Below are 26,592 nucleotides of genomic sequence, written 5' to 3' on the forward strand. Positions count from 1 at the left end.
GCGTCTACATATAGAACTATGGCCCACTCCCTCTTAAAATACTCATTACCGCCTTTCATTTGATACCCATATCGTACAAACTCATTCTAGAGTCACCCCTGGTCCACCTTTATGGCGATATCTCGAAAAGGCGTCCACCCTTAGAACTAAGGCCCACTCCCTTTTAAAATACTCATTAACACCTTTCGTTTAATACCCATATTGTACAAACGCATTCTAGAGTCACCCTGGTCCACTTTTATGGCGATATTTCGAAAAGGCGTCTACCTACAGAACTAAGGCCCACTCCCTTTTAAAATACTCATTAACACCTTTTATTTGATACCAATATCGTAAAAACATATTCTAGAGTCACCCCTGGTCCACCTTTATGGCGATATCTCGAAAAGGCGTCCATCTTTAGAACTAAGGCCCACTCCCTTTTAAAATACTTATTAACACCTTCCGTTTGATACCCATATTTTACAAACGCATTCTAGAGTCACCCCTGGTCCACCTTTATGGCGATATCTCGAAAAGGCGTCCATCTTTAGAACTAAGGCCCACTCCCTTTTAAAATACTTATTAACACCTTCCGTTTGATACCCATATTGTACAAACGCATTCTAGAGTCACCCTGGTCCACTTTTATGGCGATATTTCGAAAAGGCGTCTACCTACAGAACTAAGGCCCACTCCCTTTTAAAATACTCATTAACACCTTTCATTAGATGCCCATATCGTACAAACAAATTCTAGAGTCACCCCTAGTCCACGTTTATGGCGATATCTCGAAAAGGTGTCCACCTATAGTACTAAGGCTCACGCCTTTTTTAAATACTCATTAACACCTTTCATTTGATACCCATATCGTACAAATTCTGGAGTCACCCCTGGTCCACCTATATGGCGACATCTCGAAAAGGCGTCCACCTATAGAGCTAAGACCCTCTCCCTTTCATAATACTCATTAACACCTCTCATTTGATACCCATAACAAACAAAAAACAAATTCTATAGTCATCCCTGGTCCACCTTTATGGCGATATCTCGAAAATCCGCCCACCTTTAGAACTAAGGCCCACTCCCTTTTAAAATACTCATTAACACCTTTCATTTGATAGCCATATTTTACAAACGCATTCTAGAGTCACCCCTGGCCAACTTTTATGGCGATATCTCGAAAAGGCGTCCACCTATAGAACTAAGGCCCACTCACTTTTAAAATACTTATTAAAATCTTTCATTTGATACCCATATCGTACAAAAAAATTCTAGAGTCACCCCTGGTCCACCTTTATGGCGATATCGCGAAAATGCGTCCACCTATAGAACTAAGGCCCACTCCCTTTTCAAATACTCATTAACACCATTCATTTGATACCCATATCGTACAAACAAATTCTAGAGTCACCCTTGGTCCACCTTTATGGCGATATCTCGAAAAGGCGTCCACCTAACCCCACGCCCTTTTAAAATACTCATTAACACCTTTCATTTGATACCCATATCGTACAAACAAATTCTAGAGTCAGCACTGGTCCACCTTTATGGTGATATCCCTAAATAGCGTCTACATATAGAACTATGGCCCACTCCTTCTTAAAATACTCTTTGGAAGGTCCATTTGATACACATGTCATACAAACACATTCCAGGGTTACCATAGGTTCATTTTCCTAAATGGTGATTTTGCCTTATTTTGTCTCCATAGCTCTAATCTGAGTATATAATATTCGATTACACCCGAACTTAGCCTTCCTTACTTGTTTTTCCTTAGTTTATGCCGTATATTCTTTATTAATTTCTCTTCTGCATTAGCTTTTTGGCCTTCCTGTGCTTTCACCTCTTTTTTATTATTTCCCTGCACATGTGTTTTGCGTGCCCCTGTTCCTCCTGTGGTATCAATGATATTGCGATCTCCGCATCTACAATCGCTGCTCTGTTTTTCTTATTTTATTTTGGTCCATGATATTACGCTTCAGGCCCTTTTCGAGAAGTTGTGTCTCTTCCTTGGTAATAGCCACTGTTGTGAAGTTAACGAACTTGTCATGAAATTGGTGAGTTTTTTTTGTTTTGTTATACTCTCGTCGTCCTGACAGCTTATCTAATTTCTGGTTCAGCGATCTATATTTTTGTTGTAGCTCCTGACCGACTTCTGTCTTTATGCGGTCGAAACATTCCATTAATGCAGTTGTAGGTAGTTGTTCTGCCAGTCTTAAATGGATAGATAGTAACTCGGCAGTTATCTCATATTTCTTGGAATATAAGATTTCCAGCTCATATTTTAAAAAGTGTGTTTCCGCCTTTATTTTTCTTTGCCTCGCGAAGGACAGACACCTTGCCGCGATGCTAGGGCTTAGTCGCTGACCACGGGACTATGCCACCCGGTAAGATGCAGATTTATATGGATCTCCATGCGGTAGCCTACTCCTAGGGTGAGCGATGCCCAAGATCTGCCCCCTTCCAATCCAGGGTGTTATGCGGCACCGTGCCAATTGGATGTTTACAGCCGGGAGGTTAATCTGGCTGTATTTGTATGGAGCCTCTCTGACACCGGTCCTCCTCACAGAGTATAAATGGTCTTACCCCGGTAAGGGGCTCTGCCACGGCGGGCGGCACTTTTCCCCCTTTCAAATAAATTGACCCTGAGCTGAATCGTTTAGCAAGGGGTCGTACGAACAAGATAAACAACCATAAAAAGAAAAAAATGTTCGTCCTCCTCCACAAGGGAAGGAAAACACCAGTGTACTAGGGAGGGCTACCACATATATAGGGATGAGCGACTTGGTGGGGATCGGCACCAGTATGGCGGCGAAAGGAGTTACGTTGGCAACGGTGAACTCTGACGCGCCTGCTGATGGCGGAAATCGACCAAGCGCCAGAACGGCAACCAGTTTTCCCACGGCTGTGGCAGGGGTCTCCCGACCTGGACACCCCGAGCCAAGGGAAAAGGGGCCGCAACAGCTATTCCTACCGGGGGAATGACAACGTCGGGTCGGCTCCCCATGGCCGACAAGAGGGCAACCTCATTAAATTCGGCTTTAGGTGATTAGACGGCCACCGTGGTGTGATGGTAGCGTGCTCCGCCTATCACACCGTATGCCCTGGGTTCAACTCCCGGGCAAAGCAACATCAAAATTTTAGAAATAAGATTTTTCAATTAGAAGAAAATTTTTCTAAGCGGGGTCGCCCCTCGGCAGTGTCTGGCAAGCGCTCCGATTGTATTTCTGCCATGAAAAGCTCTCAGTGAAAACTCATCTGCCTTGCAGATGCCGTTCGGAGTCGGCATAAAACATGTAGGTCCCGTCCGGCCAATTTGTAGGGAAAAATCAAGAGGAGCAAGACGCAAATTGGAAGAGAAGCTCGGCCTTAGATCTCTTCGGAGGTTATCGCGCCTTACATTTATTTTTTTTTTTTATTTAGGTGATTAGACGGGGGCAAGCACAAGTATGGCGGCGAATGTAGTTGCGCTGGTAACGGTGAACACTGACGCCCCTGTTAATGCTGAGCGCCCTTCTGACGCCGGTGCGGTGACTGGTCTCCCCACGGCTGTGATACAGGTCCCACGATCTAGTCACACTGAGCCAAAGGAGAAAGGAGCTATAAAAAATACATTATCCGGTGGTACGACCGTGAGCGCAACTACAGGTCGACCCCTTCTCATGAAGAGTCCCACAGGGGAGCGTTCCGCAGGAACAAAAGACGGGCTGTATAAGTCCTGCGGATGTATGAGGGCGTTCCGCTGTAAACGCTGTCAGAGAACGCCATGAAGTCGGTGGAAAAGGCGCGAGCTCTGTTGCCGAATTTTCTGGGTTCTCTGGCAACAAACGTAGAAAGCGTAACCGCTTACAAGCGTCAAAAGTCTGACGAGGATATAAAACCCCCGCCGAAAAGGCATCAGAAACACCCCGCGGTAACCAAACCCACCTTTGCCGAAGTAGCCAAGGGCCGGATCCTTATAGGAATGCATGACCGAGCGAATGACCGTGGAACAATCCCTAAAGACCAGTGGCAGCACGTCCGGAATGAAATCGGTAACGACGTTCTCGACGTGCTGATGGCGTCTCCGGGTAGTCCGCCTTGAGGTTTTGACGCAGATTAAGTTCCTCGCTTACGAAGACGCAAGGTCTGTTGTGCTTTACAAGGGAGCAGCCGCAAAGATGGGGCAGGTCTATCCCGGGGCCATTATTCAGGTCGCCGACTGGAAGGACATTCCGGCTCAGCCAAGGTCTAGGGCAAGGGTTCCAGCAGTTCCAGCAGAACCTGAGAGAATTCTCAGGATGCTGCAGCTAATAAACCCGGATCTGCCAACGCAGGACTGGAGTGTCATTCCGGTCGAGGACACAGTCGGACCTAGGAGACAGGTCGCTTTGGCCGTGAATAAGGAAGCTCTCGAGCCCCTTAAACAGAGCAAAAGAAGAGTGTTTTACGGCCTCGGCGAGGTCGTAATTCACGTATACCGTGGCGACACACAGCGCGCTGCCCTTTCGACTGCCTCTTTCGACACGGACATTGAGGCACCCGAAGTGAAAGCGGAGATCTCCGGCGCCGAAAGCCTGCTTTCCGCCACGTAAAATTGCGCCGGGGTTCTGTAAAATTTGTCGATGGAGGATGCTCTGCTGGATAGCGACGGGGAGGATCACAACGTCATGGTTATGGAGGCAGGGGAGTCTGAGCAAACTCATGCTGAGGTTGATCCAGATAAACCTGCACAAATGTAAGGCAGCCTCGGCTGCCCTCATCAGTCGCCTTTCCAAAGGCGACATCGACGTGGTCGTGCAGGTCAGGGAAACAGACTCTTAGTCCCTACATCCGTTTGCACCGTCTGCCAGCACAGAATATATGGGTTTGCGACATCCGCCCAATGCAGCTCCTGCCTTGGGTGGTGCCACTTTCCTAGATATTCTGGTCTCCGCGACGGCAACCCCCCGAAGGGTTTCATCGCGCCATGTTGCCAGGTCGCAAACCCAAATTATCCGGGTACTCCAATGCTTGCTCAAGGACGCCCAGTCCCAGGGCCACAACAGCAATTGCGTCCTGGCCTTCAACAACCCAGGCGTAGTCACCCGTCACTTACCCCCAGAGTGGCGACGTCTCCCCTTATGCACTTCAGAATTCCGCAGTTAAACTGTGATGGACTTACTGGGAAGATTACGGAGATAGTCGATTTCATGAAGCGGCACAACATCCGCATTGCTGCGATTCAAGAGACTAAACTCACAGCAAGATCTGCATTGCAGACCTGCTCTGGGTATAATGTCCACAGGAAAGACCGCGAGAGCGGAAATGGAGGCGGTCCGCGTTTATCATAAACCACTCTGTGCAATATTATATATTTGATCCTGGCATCGACCGCAGGGACAATGTCTTAGAACGTCAAGGCCTATCTGTCCGGTCAGGCGATGCAAACCTAGAAATCATCAACATCTACATCCCTCCTGCCACCTGTTGCCCCAGTGGATACCGCCCTAATATCAGGGCCTTACTCACTGGCAGCAATCGCATTATCTTAGGCGATTTCAATGCCCATCATGATCTATTGCATTCAAACTTGCGGGCGGAGAGTAGGGGTGAGATGTTGGCGGATCAAATAGAAGAAACGACGTTCTGCACAATGAACGGAGATGCCCCCACGCGTATGGTAGGAAGCTGTCACAGCTCGCCAGATATCTCAATCGTGAGCGCAGGACTCGTAAACTGCGTCAACTTGCAGCCGATGGTAAAATTGGCATCCGACCACCTGCCCATACTTATTTCGCTTGAGCGTACCGCCGACTTAATCGTCACTGAAAAACGCACTTTCATAAGCTTCAAAAAAGGAAAGTGGGAAGAATATAAATCTTTTACAGACAGCCGCTTTGCTGCCCTCCCTATCCCGACTGATGCCCGCCAAGGGGAGCGTGCCTTCCGTAAGGTCACTACATCCGCCTCAGCACATTTCATTCCCGCCGGGAGAATTCCCGAAATCCGGCCCACTTCCCGGCGGAGGCCGCAAACTTAGCGAGAGAACGTGACCTTATAAGACAGCTTGATCCAGGCGACCCACAAATAAGGGATATAAACCATCGCATCAGATTGCTTGTGGATGAACACAAGCGGGCGAAATGGGAGGAGCACCTAAGAGGTTGTAACCTCTTTACCGGTGTGGGTAAACTTTGGTCCATCGTAAAGTCCCTATCGAATCCGACTAAGCACAAAGACAAAGTTTCCATCGCCTTTGGCGACAATGTACTCTCGGACGCGAAAAAATGCGCGAGCGCTTTCTGCCGACAATATATAAAGCATCCTATGGTCGACAAAGATAGACGGAGAGCCAATAGACGCGCACATAAACACAAATTCAGCGCGTCACCAATCACCATCACCGCTAAAGAGGTTTAGGACGCCATTGGTCGTGCTAAACCATCCAAAGCAGTGGGCCCAGACGGCATAGCCATGCCAATGCTTAAAAGCCTAGGGAAAGAGGGTTTCAAATATTTAGCGCATGTCTTCAACCTGTCTCTTTCCACCTTTGTCATACCTGAGAAATGGAAAATGGCCAAGGTGGTCCCGCTACTAAAGCGTGGGAAACCAGCTAACATAGGTGAGTCGTATCGTTCGATGTCTCTCCTATCGCCAGTGGCAAAGACGCTTGAAGCAATTTTGCTCCCTTATTTCCAAGCAAATTTGCAGCTAGCCCCTCATCAGCATGGCTTCAGAAAACTCCATAGCACTACCGCTAAATGCCATTAGCACCCAAATAAATTGCGTTTTAAATCAATACCTCCACCATAGAACAGTACTCGTAGCGCTAGACCTATCAAAAGCTTTTGATACGGTCAACCATGGCTCGTTACGGCAAGACCTGGAAGGGTCTACCCTTCCCCCATGTCTTAAAAGGTGGACCGCAAATTATCTGTGTGGTCGGCAGGCATCGGTGCTATTTAGAAACATCAAAACCAAGGAGAATTAAACAAGGGGTGCCACAGGGTGGTGTCATATCCCCACTTTTGTTTAATTTCTACATATCTAAGCTACCTTCACCACCGGAAGGAGTCACAATCGTTTCCTACGCCGATGACTGCACAATAATGGCCACAGGCCCAAGCCCAAAGATCGATGCGCTATGCAATAAAATAAACGGCTACCTCCCTGATCTCTCCAGTTTTTTCGCCTCGCGAAACCTGGTAATTATCACCGACTAAATCTTCCGCGACCTTATTTACAACATGGACGTCCCAAATGTCGACCATTTTGAACATCCACGTCGATGGCACTACGCTACCGACTGTCCTACACCCCAAAATATTGGGTGTGACGTTTGATCAGGATCTACATTTTGGTGAGCAAGCCGCAATTGTTCCGAGAATTCAGAGCCGTAACAAAATCCTCAAATCCCTCGCTGGCAGTACTTGGGGAAAGGATAAAGAAACGCTCATGACTACATACAAAGCAATTAGCCAGCCGTTTACGTGCTACGCGTCACCCATATGGTTGCCGAGCCTAAAAATCACCCACTGGAAGAAACTACAGGCCTAAAACCTGGGCATCCTAACAGACATCTGATTGATGAACCAGCGCCGCCTAGAGGCTTAAGGAGTCATCTCCGTAAGCATTTTGAGGAAATACGGCAACTGAGAACCCAACCGTATGAAGTGAAAAAACACAAGCAGGTCCTTGGTGAACTCCATAAACAGGCGTCTGACCTTTATGCCGGGAATTGCCCGGTGAATCCAGTACTTAACGAAAATTATCCAAAACTCGCGGAAGAGGAACGCATACTCCCCAGGGAAACGCGTGTCACTCTTGCTCAACTTCGTTCTGGATACTGTTACAGGTTAAATTCTTACCTATCCAGAATCAACCCCGACATACAAAATGTATGCCCCGCTTGCAATGTGTCCCCACATGACACCAACCATTTCTTCAATTGTAATGTGGAACCAACGCCTCTAACACCCCTTTCCTTATGGTCCACCCCTGTTGAAACGGCAAGTTTCCTTGGACTCCCGTTAGAGGATATTGATGACAATTTGTGATCGGTCGCGGCTATTAAGTGGGGCGAGCATTGCTACAGCAACAACAACAACGTGGTTCTTATACAATAACCCTGGGTGAATAACTTAAGGATTTGGGTTTGGATTGGCGGCCATTGAGTTTTAGCTCATCCGAGCTGCAGACGAAGGTAAAGTTAGAACCTCTATGTTTGTTTAATGGTGTGTTCAATTTATACTTATTATTTAAGAATTCATGGTTCGAACCTCGGTGAATTCTTTGATAACATTACGAAATTGACTGATGATGAGTACGTGTCGGTTTTCGAAATCGTACCATGGCAATATGCCAGTAAATGTTTCTTTCTTTCTTTTCAGTTTCTCTTAGAAAAACATAATCATTAAATATTCATTTATTATTATTATTATTTATTTATCGGCATTACACAACAACATAATTGTTTAACATATTTGATTAAAGAACAGAAAAAAAGAGAATGGCAAACTATGAATATACAAATATGGAAATTTACTTGAATAGTATCAATGAAAGTTAGAAACTTCTTTTAATTTTTTAATTTTAGCAGAGAATATCGATAAAGTCCCACTGAAAAAGTCGATGCCGCCTCCATTACCATTAACAGTGTTTGCTATTCTATTCTTGGGCCGTTACACACATACGATCTTGTTGAGTTTACAGTGTGTAATAGTCTTGTTGTCCTTAGATCTGGCTTGTTGCAAATCAGACCAAATTGCTCTAATAATTCAGGACAGTCGATGTGTCCATTGATCACTTTATAGAAAAATATTAAGTCTGCAGCTTGCCTGCGGTTTTCTAACTTCGTTATATTATACTGTTTATAAACTTCTTCAATGCTTAGGTTAAGGCGTTTTCTTTTCCATGTGCTTGCAGAGTTTGTACTGTAGTTTTTCCACTTTGTTAGCTAGCACATTGGTGCTCGGCGACCAGGTTATTGAACAATACTCCAATGTTGGTCTAACAGTGCTGTGTAAAGTCTCGTAATAGTTCTGGCGTCGCAGAAGTCGTTACTAGATCTAAAGATGAAGCCAAGTGTTCTGTATGCTTCGATGTGATTTTGTCCACATGATCGGTGAAATTTAATTTGTTATCAATGGTGATAACTAGGTCGTTTATTGATGTAACAGATGCCAGTATTTCACCCTGCAGATAGTACTGAACAGGATGCAGAGAACGTGATCGTGAAAAAGACATTGCGGCACATTTCTTAATATTTAAATTCAGTTTATTCTCCACGCTCCAGCAATGCAGCTTATCGACATCGGTTTGCAGAATAGAGACATCGGTCCTGCTCTTGATGGATCTGTATAGTTTTAAGTCGTCTGCATATAATAGATATTCTGACATAAAATTGTCACCAATATCATTAATAAAAATGTTGAAAAGGATCGGACCAAGAAGAGAACCCCGTGGAACTCCAGAAGCTACTCCATATTCTTGGGATACATGACCGTTGACACGCACCTTTAGAAATCTTTCCGATAGATAAGTTCGTATCCAGTTCAAGGCTTTGTCTTTTACACCATATTGGTTCAGTTTCTTAATTAGAATTACGTGATCCACCATGTGGAACGCTTTACTAAGGTCTGCATAAATTGCATGTACATCAAATCCTTGATTCATAGTATTTAAAATGTGATTTGTGTATAGAAAAAGATTCGTTGCAGTTGATCTACCACCGAAGAAACCGTGTCGATGAGTTCAAATTATCTATATTTTTGAAGCTAAAAGTTAATTGCGGGAGAACAATTTTATCGAATATTTTTGTGATCGACGATTGTATACAGATTGATCTGTAGTGACTTACATATGACCTCGAACCTGATTTGTGTACTGGGGTAATATACGACGATTTCCAAGCTGAGGGAAACATACCTCTCTGAAACGAGTGATCGAAGATAGCAGTTATTGGTTCTACGAGTCCAACAGCACAGTTTCTAAGGAATAAGATAGGTAATCCATCAGGCCCGGCACCCTTTTTTATATCTAGCTTTATTAGTGAACAAACCTGGGTCCCTCTTCGCTACACTCTTATAAACAGTAAATAGATTTTTGAGTTCTTTCGAAAAAGTTATAAAATTCACTGTTCATTTATTATTAATGAGAATGAAAACGTTAGCACAATATTAATTTTGAAACCGATATTAATTTGGATATTTAAAATGTACAAAATTTATACAATATAAATGAAGAATGGACCGCGTCCGCGGTTGCCGAGTAATAATGCTTGACTAGCGAATGGAATATTGTTCATGCGCGATGGCGGTGATGGGTGTTCGTTGGCGCCTTTCCATTCGCCGCGCACGGCTGCGCATAGGAATTGCCTCCGTCTAATGGGGATGGAGGCGGCTTAAACATCCTGCCCGCCCTGCAGGGAGGTGCTGGTTAGCACCTTTTGTAGTTTTTGTAAAGCGCGGGTGGTGGTATCTAAGGCGTCACTTGCCGTGCTGCGCCGTTTGCAGACTTTGCGGGGTACGCGCGACCATGCGCTTGGCCGTTCGTTCGGTTTTAGGGGCTGCCGCTGGTTTCTACTCTTGTTCGATCCGCTGCGCGTGGTAGCAGGGGCAGAGCCGATACTGAAGGCAGCTGTAGGTCTCTGCCGTGGGAGCCGGATGGGTGTCGTTCTGGAAGTATAAGATAAGACAGAGAAACGAGAAGTAGTTAGATACAGCAAATAATAAGCGGACATTTAATACGGAAATTTTGATATACAAGGAAAGCGTATATAAGTTATAGCGACGGGCGCGAAGAGTGCTCCATTTGAAGAAAGCACAGTTTTACTAAGGGGCGCATGACAAGCCCATTTTGGGTGCGAACTTCTACAACCCGAACATAGTTGTCAGGGCCGAGGCGAACGTTCTCGATTCATCCCAGACGCCACTCCATGGTGGGAGCAAATCTTCTTTAATTACGACGAGGTCGCCTGGTTGAGGATTTCGCTGTGTCGTTTGCCATTTATAGCGCTTCTGAAGGTCCTTCAGATAATCCTTTTTCCAGCGTCGACTGAATTGGTGGTGAAGCGATTTGAGTTTTTCCCATCGATTTATCCAGGAGAGGTCTTCCGCGTTTGGCTCAGGAATGGCTAATAGCGGTGCACCTCGAAGGAAGTAACCCGGAGTGAGCGCTGTGAAGTCAGCTGGGTCCTGGGATAGTGAGGTTAGAGGCCTCGAATTGAGAAATGCTTCAATACGCACCAACAGCGTCGTGAATTTTTCGAATGTAAACTTGTGGGATGCAGCGGTTTGTTTGAAGTGGGTTTTATAACTTTTTACTGCGGATTCCCACAAACCGCCCATGGGCACTGGGTGGAATATACTGCCAGTTTATTCACTGGGGGCATATTTCTGCACAATGTCCGCAGAGCATTCGTTAACAAATTTAATGAAGTCGCGTTCGAGTGCGCGCATTGTCGCTCATCATTTTTGAGGGATAACCTCGTCTGCCAACGAATCGGGCGAATGCTGCTCGAAAGGCTTCAGTAGGAAGGTCCGAGCATAGCTCGAAGTGTACTGCCTTTGTGGAAAAACAGACGAATACAGCCACGTACCCTTTTATGATAGTGGTCGACCTCAGAACCGATGCTTTTATTTGGAATGGACCTGCAAAATCTACTCCTGTTGTGGAAAAGGGGAGTGAGAAATTGCAGCGCTCAGGTGGTAGAGCTGCCGTTATTCGCGTGCGCGTGCGCGTGTCTATTTGAAAAGCGTGCACAATTTGCATTGGAAAATGCACTTTGTAATGAGAGGCTTTAGTTTTGGTACGTTGTAGTCTTGCCTCACCATTTGGAGCATCAACCGTATTTCTGCATGAAGAAGCAGGCCGTGTAAAAACTCCAGATATAACTTGCATAACCTTGAATCCGGAGGAAGGATTATTGGATTCTTCTCATTTTATTGCATTGTAGAATGTTCCAATCGGTCACCGACACGTAGGAGTCTGTATCAATCCAGAAATGGATCGAGAGCCATAAGGGAACTCTTTTTGCTTATTGGGATTTTGTTTATAAGGCGCTCTTTTCTGCCCCGAAATGGCGAGATTGTGCCATTTTCACAAGCCGCGTTTTCACATGTTGCAACTCTTTGTACGTCAGATGGGGATTATGTGTTGTTGCCACCGATTTGGATTTGTTGCAGGCATTGTTCGCAAAGCGAAACACGTATGCAATCACACGGAGAGCTCAAGAGTATGAGGAGAAACGTTGAAGAATATCGTCCTCTTCCTCGAGTGCGTGATATGCTTCGAACTTGCATTTCTCGTGCCCAATAATCATCTAGTGATTTGTCCTTTATCATGAGATACGATTCAATGTGATCCTGAATCGGTGCTTCGTTAAACTTTGCACAGTATCTCATCAGATTGTCACTTTCCGCGATGAACTTTTGCGCGGATGAGTCAACTGATTTGGATTCCTGGGGGGTGGGATGTTGACCTTTCCTTGGCCGTTTCTTACTTTGGGCCACCTTTTGGTTTTGTCCCGGTTTCGGACGTTTTTGGGGGACTGAGAGGCATTTTATGCAAACTTTTGGGTTTTCACAAAAAAAAAAACCGAACAAAATATTTGTCCGCTCAGAGAACGTTCGCAAAATTCGAAGATGGAAAACTCTTCGTGCCACACAAATTTAAAAAAGGGAATTTAAATTGGTGGTGGTGTTTGTGTTTGTGTTTTTTTTTTTTTTTTTTTTTTTGCTGGGAGAATGTCGCTGGAAAAGCGACTTGAACGTATGATGTTCTCAGAGTGGAGAAATAGGAATGTTGGAAAAGCAACTTGAAATTATTTGTACATGCATGTAAGTATGTACGTACGTAAGAATATTATACTTTTCTATATGCTGCAAAGCAGAAAAAATGATTTGGAAGTTGAACTGTATCGCCAAGTTCAGCGCTCTGTGCGAACAACGGGGTAAAGTCAGCTGTAGAAGAAATTTTTGCTGATGTTGTTCTTGCACAGTGGGTTGAGGAGGCAAGTAAACTGCAATTTTTTTTTGGTTAAATACCACTAGAAATATGTGTACATATATATATATATATATAATTGGCGGATTTTGCCTATTGGTATAGCGGAATATTTTGTACCAATTTTTGGCTGCAAAGCGTTTGCAGTAAAACCAACGGTAAGAAAATTTCCGCAATATTCATATGCGGATATATATATGTTTTTCAGTTTACAAAAAATAATATACCTTTTGTGGAAAAAAGTTTTATTATTTTCTATATTTTTTATGAAAAAGAAAAAAACTGCCTACTCACCAATTCCTGTATGTTTTGTTGCTCTGCTTCCCATTTATGTATGTTACTGCCTGGTCGCTTGTTGTTGTTGCTGCTAAGCTGGTTGTTGTTGCTGCTGCTTGGCCAACGATGATTTTTATAAATTTTTTGATTGTGCAAAAAAAGTTTTTTATTAAATTTTGTTCCAATCGGCACTTATGTTATTGTGCCCACAATTTTCAAAACTTTTTTCTCTTTCTTATTTAAAAAAATTATTATTATTTTTTTTTTATTTTTCGCAATTTTTTCCTTTTTAAATACAAGTGCATGTGTGTATGTATTTTTTTGTATGTCACCCAATTTCGACTGATTTTTTCTCTTAATTATTTTTCAAGCACTTTGAAATGTCTTTGCACTTTTTTTGTTTTTATCGACGGACGGAAAAATTCGATTATAATTTGTCAGTAATTTTTTGTTTGTTTTTAATACCAAGGGTTGGGCCAAGGTTGGCTGCGAAAGACCATGAACAAAGGTGAATACTCACTTGGTCTTTCTTCGCTGCACTACTTCACTAAATAAAAAGGTCTATGTTTATTTAGGTTTTATCTTTTCAAAAACGTTATAAAATGCACTTTTTATTTATTATTTAAGAATTAATAAAATTAACCTCAATAAGGATATCTTAATTTTGAAACTTGAACTTTTGGGTTTAAATAATAACTTTCCACAAACTTCGTATGCAAAAATGTGTAAAAGAGTATTCGTATATATGTAACTATGGGTGCGATGGCAGTGGTGGGTGTTCATTGGCGCCTTTCCATTCGCCTCGCACGGCTGCGCATAGGAATTGCCGCCGCCTAATGGGGATGGATGCGGCTTAAACAATTAGCTCCTCGAAAACAGCGCCAAAACGGGTATAAAACATTTTTATATTTACGTCGTTACTTCCAAGTGTTATGTCATTGGCAACTGTACCGTTTTTGGGACGAATATGTACGTTGTTGTCGTCATTAGCAGATTTTTTTTTTTTTTTTGATATATATTTGCATACCTGTCTCAATTTAACGAATAATATTTTCACCCCCGCTGAGCGGGTTGTGTACTGGGCTTGGGACCCGCCACGTAAAACCAAACTCCAATAAAATATAACAACAAGCCTCGGATAAATACACTCTCTATTGATGACGACCATGGCGAACGTTTAAAGGCAATGAATTGAGGGCATGCACCTGGAACGTCCGCTCCCTGAATGGGATTGGTGCAGATTCCCGGCTGGTTGATGTCCTCGTCAAAGCAAAATCTGACATCACCGCCATCCAAGAAATGCATTGGACGAAGCAAGGAAAAAGAAGATCAAAATTGTGACATCTATTAGAGTATCCATACGAATAAGCGCAGTTTCGGCTTCGTGGTGGGAGAGAGAATTTGTCGCCAAGTGCTGGCGTTCACGCCTGTGGACGAGCGTATCGCCGCTGTCCGAAGAAAAGCAAATTTTTTAATATATCATTCATCTGCGCCCATGCGCCGACAGAGTAGAAAGACTATGAGGTGAAAGACACTTTTTATGAACAAATAGAACGCACATACGAGCGCTGCCCCCGTCATGATATAAAAGTCCTGCTTGGCGACTTTAACGCCAGGGTGGGCAAAGAAGGCGTTTTTGGCCCTACAGTCGGAAAGTTCAGCCTACAAAATGAAACTTATCCTAACGGACTGAGGCTGATTTACTTTGCCGGTGCTCGAAACATAGTCATATCCAGAACGAGGTTCATGCATAAAAAGATACATCATGCTATATGGCGAAAAAAAAACTGGTTCGATGAAGAATGCCGCGTTGCAACCGAAAGAAAAGACTCTGCATACAGGTCTACGTTAAAAGCGAGCGTGACAAGAGGAGTGTGTAAATGCTATACTGAGTTGAAAAGGGAAGCGAGACGCCTTTTCAGGAAGAAAAAAACAAAAGGAGAAAGGCGTGAGTGCGAGGAGCTTGAGCTGCTAGTCACCAGGAATAACGCCCGAAAATTTTACCAAAAAATACGGCGCCAGACGGAATGTTTTAAGACCGCGGCAAACTCCTGTAGGAACGAAAACGGCGACCTTGTAACTGATGTCCAGAGAGTGCTTAGATAATGGAGGCCACAATTCACCGCGCAGAGATGAAGAACCCGATCCCGCAATCGATGTTGATGGAATATATGTCCCCCCGCCCGATTATGACGAAGTTAGAATAGCAATAACCAGATTGAAAAACAACAAGGCCGTGGGCGCTGATGGATTGCCTGCGGAGCTATTCAAGTACGACGGCGAGGAGTTGGTAAGGCGCATGCAGCAGCTGCTTAGCCAAATATGGGCGGACGAGTACATGCCCGACGGTTGGAATCTAAGTGTACTTTTCCCAGTCCACAAGAAGGGGGATACTGCAAAATGCACCATTATCGTGGAATCAGCCTTCTTAATATCGCATATAAGGTCCTTTGAAGTGTATTGTGTGAAAGGTTGAAGCCCACCGTGAACCAGCTGATTGGACCTTATTAGTGCGGCTTCAGACCTGGTAAATCTACCATCGACCAGATTTTCACAATGCGTCAAATCTTGGAAAAACCGGTGAAAAGAGAATCGACACACATCATCTCTTCGTCGATTTTAAAGCCGCCTTCGACAGCACGAAAAGGACCTGCCTATATGCCGCTATGTCTGAATTTGGTTTCCCCGTAAAACTTATACGGCTGTGCAAAATGACGTTGCGCAACACCATCACCTCAGTCAGAATTGGGAAGAAACCTCCGAGCCGTTCGAAACTAAGCGAGGTTTCAGACAGGGTGACCCCCTATCGTGTGATTTCTTTAATTTGATGCTGGAGAAAATTATACTAACTGCAGAACTTAACCGCACTGGAACAATATTCTATAAAAGCATGCAATTACTGGCATATGCTGATGACATTGATATTGTTACGATCATTAGCAAAACTGAGGAGTGCTGCCATCTCCAGGCCGATGCTAAGCAGTGACGTGAATTCACATCAATAATTCAATCATTATGTATCTACATAAACGAATCAATACTTGCGTCTACACATATGTACACATTCCGACGAGCAACATTTACATACAAGGCAGCGAGAGATGAGATGTCACACACCGATGAATTTACTTATACGCTTATGTGTGTGCGGGAGATTGTAAACTACAAACACAGGCATATATCTTATCTGAGTGGTCACAAGAGAGGGCAATAATTTGTGCACGTAGTTGTGGCTGGCGATTTTGTAGCCGAAACAACTAGTAACTTCTGGAAATCGAAGAGCCTAGAAGTATGCAGCGTAAACTATAAAAGCGGTGCAGGCGAGTAAGAAGTAATTCAGTTTGAGTTGAGTTATCAATCAGTTTGATTAAGCACGAGATCTGGCGGCCAATAGTAGAGTTTCATTTGAGTTATCAATCAGTTTGGTTATTAAGCCAGCGAGTAGCAAAGTATAAGTGTTATTGTGAAGTACTTTAATAAAGGCCATTTTTCTATTATTCAATATTGGAGTTATTTATTCAACAGTTTAGTGATTCGAACTTAGCAGAGGATTGCAAATAAGAGGATTTGCAGAAAATTCGTTACAATTGGTGTCAGAAGAGGAATTGTTGAGTAAATTCCAGAGGACTACAAGGACATGGCAAAGTTCAGTGAATTGAAGATCCGGCAACTGAAGAAGGAGTTGGAGAGCCGTGGATTGAATACAAGCGGCGTTAAACTCGAACTTCAGGCACGGCTACGAGAAGCAATGGAAGCAGAAGGAATTGATGTGGAAGAGCATGTCTTTCATCTTGATGGCGAGGAGACAACAAAAATTGAAGAGAAGAACGAAACATCGCAGACGGTTACCAGTACAGACTTGAACATGATTTTAGCTGCAATATCTGCTCAAACATCGACAGTGTCATCTCAACTGGCATCACAACTAGAATCGCAGGAGACACTTTTAACATCCAAGATGTAAGCACAAGAGGCACGTATAACAGAAATGTCATCACAAATATCCACAAATATGTCATCACAGCTGGAAGAACAAAAGACATATATGGCAACCCAACTGAAAGAACAAGAGACACGCATAACAGTACAACTAGAAGCACAAGAGGCGCGTATATCATCAAAACTCGAAGCGCGCATGGACGAAAAAATAATGCAGTTTGAAGAAAAATTCGAGGCAGAGGTGGATGTGTTGAGAGGTCGTATACAGGAATTGCAACTTAATCGGCCGGCTGCTTCAGCGAGTAATACAAAGGTAAAAACTCTATCTTTTGACGGTTCTGTTCCTTTCCAGGTCTTCAAGCTTCAGTTTGAGAAGACCGCAGCAGTGAACAACTGGAATGCGGAAGATAAAGTTGCTGCATTGTTCGTGGCATTGAAGGGGCCAGCAGCGGAAATCCTACAGACGATTCCCGAAGGAGAGCGGAACAATTATGAAGCATTGATGGCTGCTGTAGAACGACGTTATGGAAGCGAGCATAGAAAACAGATATTCCAAATTGAGTTGCAAAACCGCTACCAAAAAGCAAATGAGACATTGCAGGAGTTTGCTTCAGATGTTGAAAGGTTGGCTCATCTCGCAAATGCGGACGCACCCGTGGAATACACCGAGAGGGTAAAAATCCAGAGTTTTATAAATGGCATACGAGACGTGGAAACGAAGCGAGCTACATACGCGAACCCAAAACTGACATTTGCTGAAACGGTATCACATGCGTTGACTCAGGAAACTGCCTCCCTATTAAGTAAACCAGCATATAAGGCTCATCGTGTGGAAGTAGAAAGGCCAGAGTGGGTAGACGCAATATTGGAGGTGCTGAAAGGATCGCAAAAGCGGAGCGAAAAAGTTATCAAATGCTTCAAATGCGGGAAGTCCGGTCACATTGCACGTCATTGCGATCTTGGTTCTAATAGTTCCAACAATGTGGGTGGCCGTAAACGCAAAGCTGAAGGAGATGAGCAAGAGCGAGTAAGAGATAAAGAACGAAAACTTGCCCCGGCTATTGAATGTCCTGTGATATCTGTGTCGCAAATTGGAAGGAAATCAAGTAGTCTTACCGTCAGAGGGAATGTGGATGGCAAGGAGCGTGTACTAACTGTAGATACGGGCGCATCTCATTCCTTGATTCGATCTGATTTGGTCTACAAGAGAGTAAAGTCATTACCTGGAGCAAAGTTGCGTACGGTCACTGGCGAGTATAACCAAGTTCAGGGAGAAGTGATATGTGAAGTATTAATTGGGAAGGTCATGGTTCTACACAAATTTGTTGTGGCGGAGATTGTTGATGAAGTTATATTGGGAGTGGATTTCTTGGTTGACCATGACATCAAGATCGATATGCAGAGAAGGGTGATGCATTATGAGAACCAAGATGTGCCACTTAACTTGAGTTTGGAAAAAGGTTTCAGCAGTAATAGAGTACTGGTGGAGAAAAGTCGACAAAGGCCACGAAAGTCAAAGGTAAAAGTTGATGAAACGAATGGGCCAAATAAATCAAAATCAAAAGTACCTGCGAGAGAAACACTGGCATTGACAAAATCTAAAAGACGCAGGAAAGCGAAGCAACGAATTTCCGAGAAAGAATGCGAGGGCAGTTTCAAGCCGGAGCGCACTACTGTTGTAAAATGTGGGAACGATACCGATTATGCAAAGAAAATTCGTACAGCGCAAGCTCTACGCAGTGGTTCATTGGCCAAACAACAGAGTGTGAAGGAACGAACCAGGGTATTGTGTGGTACGATGAAACACAGGTACCATGAGAACAATAATTCGAAAGGTTTCTTGGCGGGAGATTTGGTACTGTTATACAAACCTCACCGGCGGAAAGGTGTTCCATCCAAATTTCGGGGCAGTTGGGAAGGCCCGTACAAGGTTGTGAAGAAGATCAGTGATACCATCTACCGCATACAAAGCATTGAGAAACCACGGAGTAGAAGAGTGGTACATTTGGAGATGCTAGCGGCGTTTAGATTGGGAGATTTGTCTGATCGGGACGATCAGACTTAGGTGGAGGGCAGTGTTACGATCATTAGCAAAACTGAGGAGTGCTGCCATCTCCAGGCCGATGCTAAGCAGTGACGTGAATTCACATCAATAATTCAATCATTATGTATCTACATAAACGAATCAATACTTGCGTCTACACATATGTACACATTCCGACGAGCAACATTTACATACAAGGCAGCGAGAGATGAGATGTCACACACCGATGAATTTACTTATACGCTTATGTGTGTGCGGGAGATTGTAAACTACAAACACAGGCATATATCTTATCTGAGTGGTCACAAGAGAGGGCAATAATTTGTGCACGTAGTTGTGGCTGGTGATTTTGTAGCCGAAACAACTAGTAACTTCTGGAAATCGAAGAGCCTAGAAGTATGCAGCGTAAACTATAAAAGCGGTGCAGGCGAGTAAGAAGTAATTCAGTTTGAGTTGAGTTATCAATCAGTTTGATTAAGCACGAGATCTGGCGGCCAATAGTAGAGTTTCATTTGAGTTATCAATCAGTTTGGTTATTAAGCCAGCGAGTAGCAAAGTATAAGTGTTATTGTGAAGTACTTTAATAAAGGCCATTTTTCTATTATTCAATATTGGAGTTATTTATTAAACAGTTTAGTGATTCGAACTTAGCAGAGGATTGCAAATAAGAGGATTTGCAGAAAATTCGTTACAATATCATCATCTTCACACCTGCGCTGTTATTTCTGCTTACTGAATGCGGACAAACCGAAGTAACTGCTGTCATCGAGCAAAGAGTCGGCGCATACGCGCCTTGGCAACCACGCTACTGTTGGCAGCCATAATTTCGAAATAGTAAAAGACTTCGATTATTTAGGAACCACCAGCATCAACATTAGCAACAACATCAGCACTGAAATCCAGCGAAGAATCAATCTTGACAATACATGCTACTTTGAACAAGGTAGGCAATTGAAAAGTAAAGTCCTCTCTCGGCGAACTAAAATCATACTCTACAAGTCACTTATCGTACCCGTCCTGCTATATGGGATATATGCATGGACCATAACAACAGCAGATGAAGCGGCTTTGGGAGTGTTCGACAGAAAAGTTCTTCGAAAGATTTATGGACCTCTACGCGTTGGCGATGGCGAGTACCGAAGAAGATTTAATGATGAGCAGTACGAGCTATATGCAGAGATCCACATAGTCCAGCGAATTAAAACGCAGCAGCTGCGCTGGCTAGGCCATGTTATGCGAATGAAAGATGATGCTCCGGCCAATAAAGTGTTTCTATCGGAACCCGCCTATGGAAGCAGAAGTAGAGGGCGGCCCCACTCCGTTGGAAGGACCAGGTGTAAAACGATTTAAAATCCCTTGGTGTGACCAACTGGCGCCGATTGGCGGAGCGAAGGAGCGACTGGCGCTCCTTGTTGGACGCCAATTAAAATTAAGTAAGTAAGTTAAAAATAAATTAAAATTAAAATAAGATCTTGAGTAGTTCCTCTTTGTCGTACGACCACCAGCTCGACAAGGCGGGTTTAGCAGTCTAACATATATATTTGCAACATTTTAAATCGTTGTTGTTATGAAGGAAATATCCTAAATATAGTAAAATCTTATTTTTTTAGAATCTTAAAATATATTCAAATTACCAAAAATCACTTCACTTCACTTTTTTAACTAATGTAAACTGAGTAGGACGTGTTTTTTAAGCGCTCTCAAATGATTGTATGTTTCCTCAGAAATGCCTCAACTATTGTCCACATCGTTTGTGTTGTCGGTGTGCGCGTGTGTTTCGAAATGTTTCTTGTGTTAATTTGTTTGTACCAATTTACCTGTCTTGTGTTGGCACCCGCTCCAGCCAATTGTCGAATAAACTTGAATACAAAAAATAATTTATGAAACCAACAGCAATGTCACGGAAAAATCCAGCAAGATGACATCCATCTCCCCCTAAAACTCCACTCACACCATCATCGAATGTGCTCAAGAAGGAATTGGAAGAGCTGAGAGAGTCTATAGTTAAGGAGTTGACAGCTTTAAAGGGGAAGACTGAAGAGCGCATTATGAAAAATTTCGGTGAGTTACCTGCTGAAAGGGCTAACCTGAAAATGTCTTTCACGTCAAATGAGAGGAGAGTGACTGCAGTTGATAACGCGTGCCCTGATGTTCTAATGCTGCGTAATGAACTTCTCGAAGTTCAGGCCCAGCTCAATGCTCTTGAAATTAGTGTTCAGCAAGTAGTTGCATCTGACTTAATTATTACTGGCATTCCCCAAACTGCAAATGAGTGTTTACCTGAACTTTTCTCGAAAATTTGCTGTGCGGCTGAGCAAAAAGCACCACCACTACGTGATGTGTTTCGACTGCGAAAGGGAGGTGGTAATAAACAATCGAAAACACAAAATTCACCCATCGTTGTGAAATTGTTTTCTGTGCCTGACCGCAATCAACTTCTTAAATCTATCGCTGTGTTCTGCAAGTCAAAAAAGAGATCGCTTACGCTCTCTGATGTCGATTTTCCGGTTTATGGATAACTGTTTTTGCATGAAAGTTTACCAAAAAACTGCGAGCGGTGATGACACATGCCTTCGTGTTTAGGCGGCAGAAACAGCGTCGGCGGTCTCTATTCGAGACAAAGTTTTTGTTCGGCATAAAGCAGGTGAAGAGGCGCAATTGGCAATCAGCATAGCTGAGGTGAATGCTGTTATTGGGATATGAGTTCGTAAATAATAATATACTTAGTATAATTTGCGATTGAAAGTTTTGGTTTATTTAAGATATGTTTTTGCCGTTTCTGTTTATATCTTACTCTCTTAAGACTACTTTTTTCTATCTCTTTGATTCTGTGCTGCAATCTACAATATTCAAATGTTTACTATTATGGTTTCTTCTTAGTCTTCATTCTTCCCTTGCATAATTTTATTTGTTGTGATCTCTTGCATTTGTTTCTGTGCTGTTGTTTGTTATGTATTTTTAGCACCGCTTGTATTTGTCCCTTCTCCGATTCATGGACTTAAATCCCTGTAGGAAATCTGCCTTCAGCATAAACGAATATCAAAAAATAGTAATTGACATTTTATGCAAGCAATCTAATGGATTTAACGTTGTGTATTTCAACGTTCGTAGCTTAAATAGAGAGAAACTGGATTATGTTAGGGATGTCTTTGCTAAGTCGAATGTGGACGTCGTTTGTGTTTCAGAAATCTTGTTTCCTAATGACACATCCGATTTCTACTATAATATCCCTAACTATAGACTTACGCGCGTTGATCGAACATCAAAAAGGGAGTAGGCGTTGCCATCTATTGCAAGACTTCTCTTAAAATTAGAACCCTATTGGAATCAAAAAACAATGATACGGAGTTTATTATTGCTGAAATCTCAGATAATTCGAATAAAGTATTAGTATCCTGTGTATACAACCCCCATAAGTTTTTCTTGTTAGACTCGTTTTTTGCCGAGTTATCCCAGTTTTTGATTGATATTGAGCGTTACTTTATATGTGGTGACTTTAATGTTAATATTCTTGTATATAACTCATATACCAATAAATTGCTTGATCATGTCTCAGCTGCAGGTCTCAAAATCGTAAACACACATTTACCAACAAGATATTCGCAAAATACGACTTCGAGCTTGTTAGATTTCTTTATAACGTCAAGACCGGACCATATTCTTAAGTTTGACCAAATTAGCTTTATTTCGGACCATGGCTTAGTTTTTTGTACACTAGGTGTTACATTAATTGCCCTGTTGATATTCTTACTACTGTATATCGTGTCTAGTGTCGACTGAACCCGGTGGATGCGAAGCTGAACTTTTTGAATAAAACTCTTGGTAAACTTTATGATACTCATATCCTTCTAAAAAAAGTGAGTGTTAAAGCTGACTATGTTCCTTGCTATAACGGCAAAGTGTTGTATGTCATTAAAAATCGTAACAAGCTTTACTCCAAGTGAAAGAGGAGCAAAACTGAGTTTGCCTGGTCGCAGTACAAAACCGCCCGGAATAAAGCCACTGTTATTACCAGAAAAAGAAACAAATGTACTGCCATTATAAGCTAAACCCGTCACTACCTTCCAAAGACTTATGGCGCAATTTGAAAAATCTAAATATACACGGTAAGCAACAATCTGAGTGTCAGGTTGACCCAGATACCCTTAATGACTATTTTAGTTCAGACAACTTCCGGGTCAGTCCTGCACCTCATCTTATAACTAGAAACTTTTCACCGGAGAATAACTTTGAGTTTAGGGCAGTGTCAGTGGAGGAGGTTCTAAAATCACTTATGGCCATTAAATCCAATGCAATTGGTGAAGATGGAATATGTTTGAAGTTCGTGAAACTAGTGCTGCCATATGTTTTAGGAACTCTCACACATATAATTAACCACTGCTTCACAACGTCATGTTTTTCAATGGAATAGAAAAAGGCCTTGATTATTCCCGTCGCCAAAATAAATAATGCAGTCGAGCTTAGTGTGTGAGACCTTGATGGCAGCTCAAATTTCAACATATGTCCCAGATCACCATCTTTTAATCCCAGTCCAATCATTTAGATCCAAACATAGTTGCTCTACTGCAATACTAAAAATACTTGACGATATAAGAAAAAAATTTGATAATAGTGACCTTACTCTCCTGTTTCTCCTTGATTTCTCTAAGGCATTTAACTCAGTCAGCCATAGTCTTCTATGCAAAATGCTTGAGTCCTATTTTGGATTCTCTGACAGTTCTGTAAAGCTTATGGCCAGTTATTTGGCGGGAAGGATCCAGAAAGTGTTATGCAAAGGCTCTGCATCAAAACCATGTACTATTTCCTCGGGTGTACCACAAGGCTCTGTACTAGGCCCTCTCCTGTTTAGTATTTTTGTCAATGATGTGTCCTCTGTTTGCCAGTATGGAAATATCCATGCTTATGCCGATGACTTTCAATTATATTTGTCTAGCCGTGTTGGTCTCGTCGAGGATTTGTGTTTTAAAATTAACAGTGATTTGTCTGCAATTTCGAAATTGGCGTTTGAAAATTGTCTCTGACCAAATGCTGAAAAGTCCTATGTTTTGCCAATTAGTAACAGTGTTATGCACGTTGAAGATATTACTAAATTGTAAGTTGGCAATAATGTCCTTTCGTTTACTGCCAAAATTAGTAATTTGGGTTTTGTGATAAATTCTAAGTTGAACTGTATTGACCACGTTAATAAAGTCGTGAGTAATGTTTATTCGGTTTTACCTAGATTAAGAATGTCTGCCTCGTTTACTCCCTTAGAGACAAGAAAAAAGCTAGCTAATCAGCTGATAGTCCCAGACATAACGCACTCAGATCTAGTTTATAGTCAGTTCGATTCTGCACACGATAAATATTGATAAAGAAACTATGACATATATAGAAAACCAACGGCCACCGACACAATAATACATAATACAGTGGACCCTCGGTTAACGTACACAATTGGTTCTAGCATCTTGCTCGTTATGCAAAACGTTCGTTAAGCAAAACCATTATTCCTATAAGAATCAATGTAAACTAAAATAATGCGTTCCAGGTCGAAAAAAAATACAGTCTTATATGTTTCAATTTGAATTTTTATTGAAAGAAACCTAGTACCTAGCATTATTAATCTACATTAAGCAAAAAACTGTCTAGAGTCGTTTGTTTCTGACGTCCCTTCAAAATTTGTTCAAAATGGGACACAGCATTATCGTTGAATAATTCTGTTGCACGTACTGCCGCTGTCTGACTGGGGTGATGCTTTTTAACGTATGATGCCACAAACTCCCATGCTTTGAGCATTTCTCTGATTGCACTAGACGGTTGCTGTTCTTCGGTTATCTCCTCGTCTGATAAAGTTTGCTTCTTAACATCTTGTTGTAAATCACATTGCAATTCTATAAGCTCGTCGGTAGTCAGATCTTCACTGTGCTCTGCCACAAGTTCAGCGATGTCATTTCCATCCACCTCAGCCCAATACGGTCAGCCAAAAATATTATTTCGTTGGTTATTGGATCCGTAGATACTGCGTCGAGTCCTTCAAATGTGCATTCGGCAAAGCGGTCGGGCCAAAGATTTTTCCAGGAAGATTCGAGTGTTCTCTTAGTAACGCCTTTCCATGCCTTATCAATAATTTTGAGACAGGCGACAATGTGGAAGTGATCTTTCCAAAACTCTTTTAGAGTAAGATTTGTTTTTTCAGTCACGTCAAAGCAATGCTGGAAAAGTTCTTTTGTGTAAAGCTTCTTGAAGTTAGAAATCACTTGCTGATCCATGGGCTGAAGCAATGGGGTTGTATTAGGTGGCAAAAAGTGAATTTTGATGAACTTAAACTCTTCAATGAGTTCATCTTGTAAACTTGGTGGATGTGAAGGAGCGTTATCCATAATAAGCAGGACACGAAGAGGCAAATCCATCTCAATCAAATATTTCAGCACAGAGGGGCCAAAAACATTATTGATCCACTCAGTAAAAAGAACACGTGTCACCCAAGCTTTACTGTTCGACTTCCACATGACATTTAGCTTACTCTTGTCAACATTATGCTTTTTGAAGGCACGTGGATTCTCTGAATGATAGACAAGTAGCGGTTTTATTTTCAAGTCGCCACTTGCATTGGAACTAAAAAGCAGAGTAAGGCGGTCTTTCATTGGCTTATGGCCGGGCATTGCTTTCTCCTCTACTGTTATGTAAGTTCGCTTGGGCATCTTTTTCCAAAAAAGACCCGTTTCGTCGCAATTAAACACCTGCTGGGGCAAGTAACCCTCAGTGTCCACAAGCTTCTTGAATTCGCCTACATAACTCTCGGCAGCCTTAGCGTCTGAGCTTGCTGCTTCACCATGCCTTATAACGCTATGAATACCAGTACGTTTTTTGAAATTCTCGAACCACCCCTTACTTGCTTTGAAGTCTTCCCTTCTTGCTGTTGATGTTCCTGGCGACTTTTCAATCAGAGTAGTGAATATCGTTTTAGCCTTCTCACAAATTATATTCTGCGAAATTGTGTCAGCTTGCATTTGCTTTTCGTTAATCCATATCAAAAGCAATCTTTCAACATCATCGAGAATTTGTGGTCGTTGCGAAGAAACTCTTGATACTCCCTTTGAAGCGTTTAGCACCTCAAGCTTGTCCTGATTCTTGAGGATAGTAGAAATCGTTGATTTCGACAAGTTGAACGCACGTCCTAAATCAGCCACACCCAAACCTCCTTTATGTTTTTGAATGATCTTGAGTTTCATTTCAATAGTTATTTTGGTCCTTGTATTTTTCTCCTTTTCCGAATTTTTTTTTGAGGGCATTTTATGTTAGTTATTTTGCAATTTTTATAAAAGCAAAATTAAAAATAAAAAATTTGTATGTTTCAACACGTCTTGTTAATTTTACGAACAATTCTGCACTAAAATAAAACA

The sequence above is a fragment of the Eurosta solidaginis genome, chromosome X (assembly GCF_040869045.1).
Source record: "Eurosta solidaginis isolate ZX-2024a chromosome X, ASM4086904v1, whole genome shotgun sequence".
Classification (NCBI taxonomy): Eukaryota; Metazoa; Arthropoda; class Insecta; order Diptera; family Tephritidae; genus Eurosta; species Eurosta solidaginis.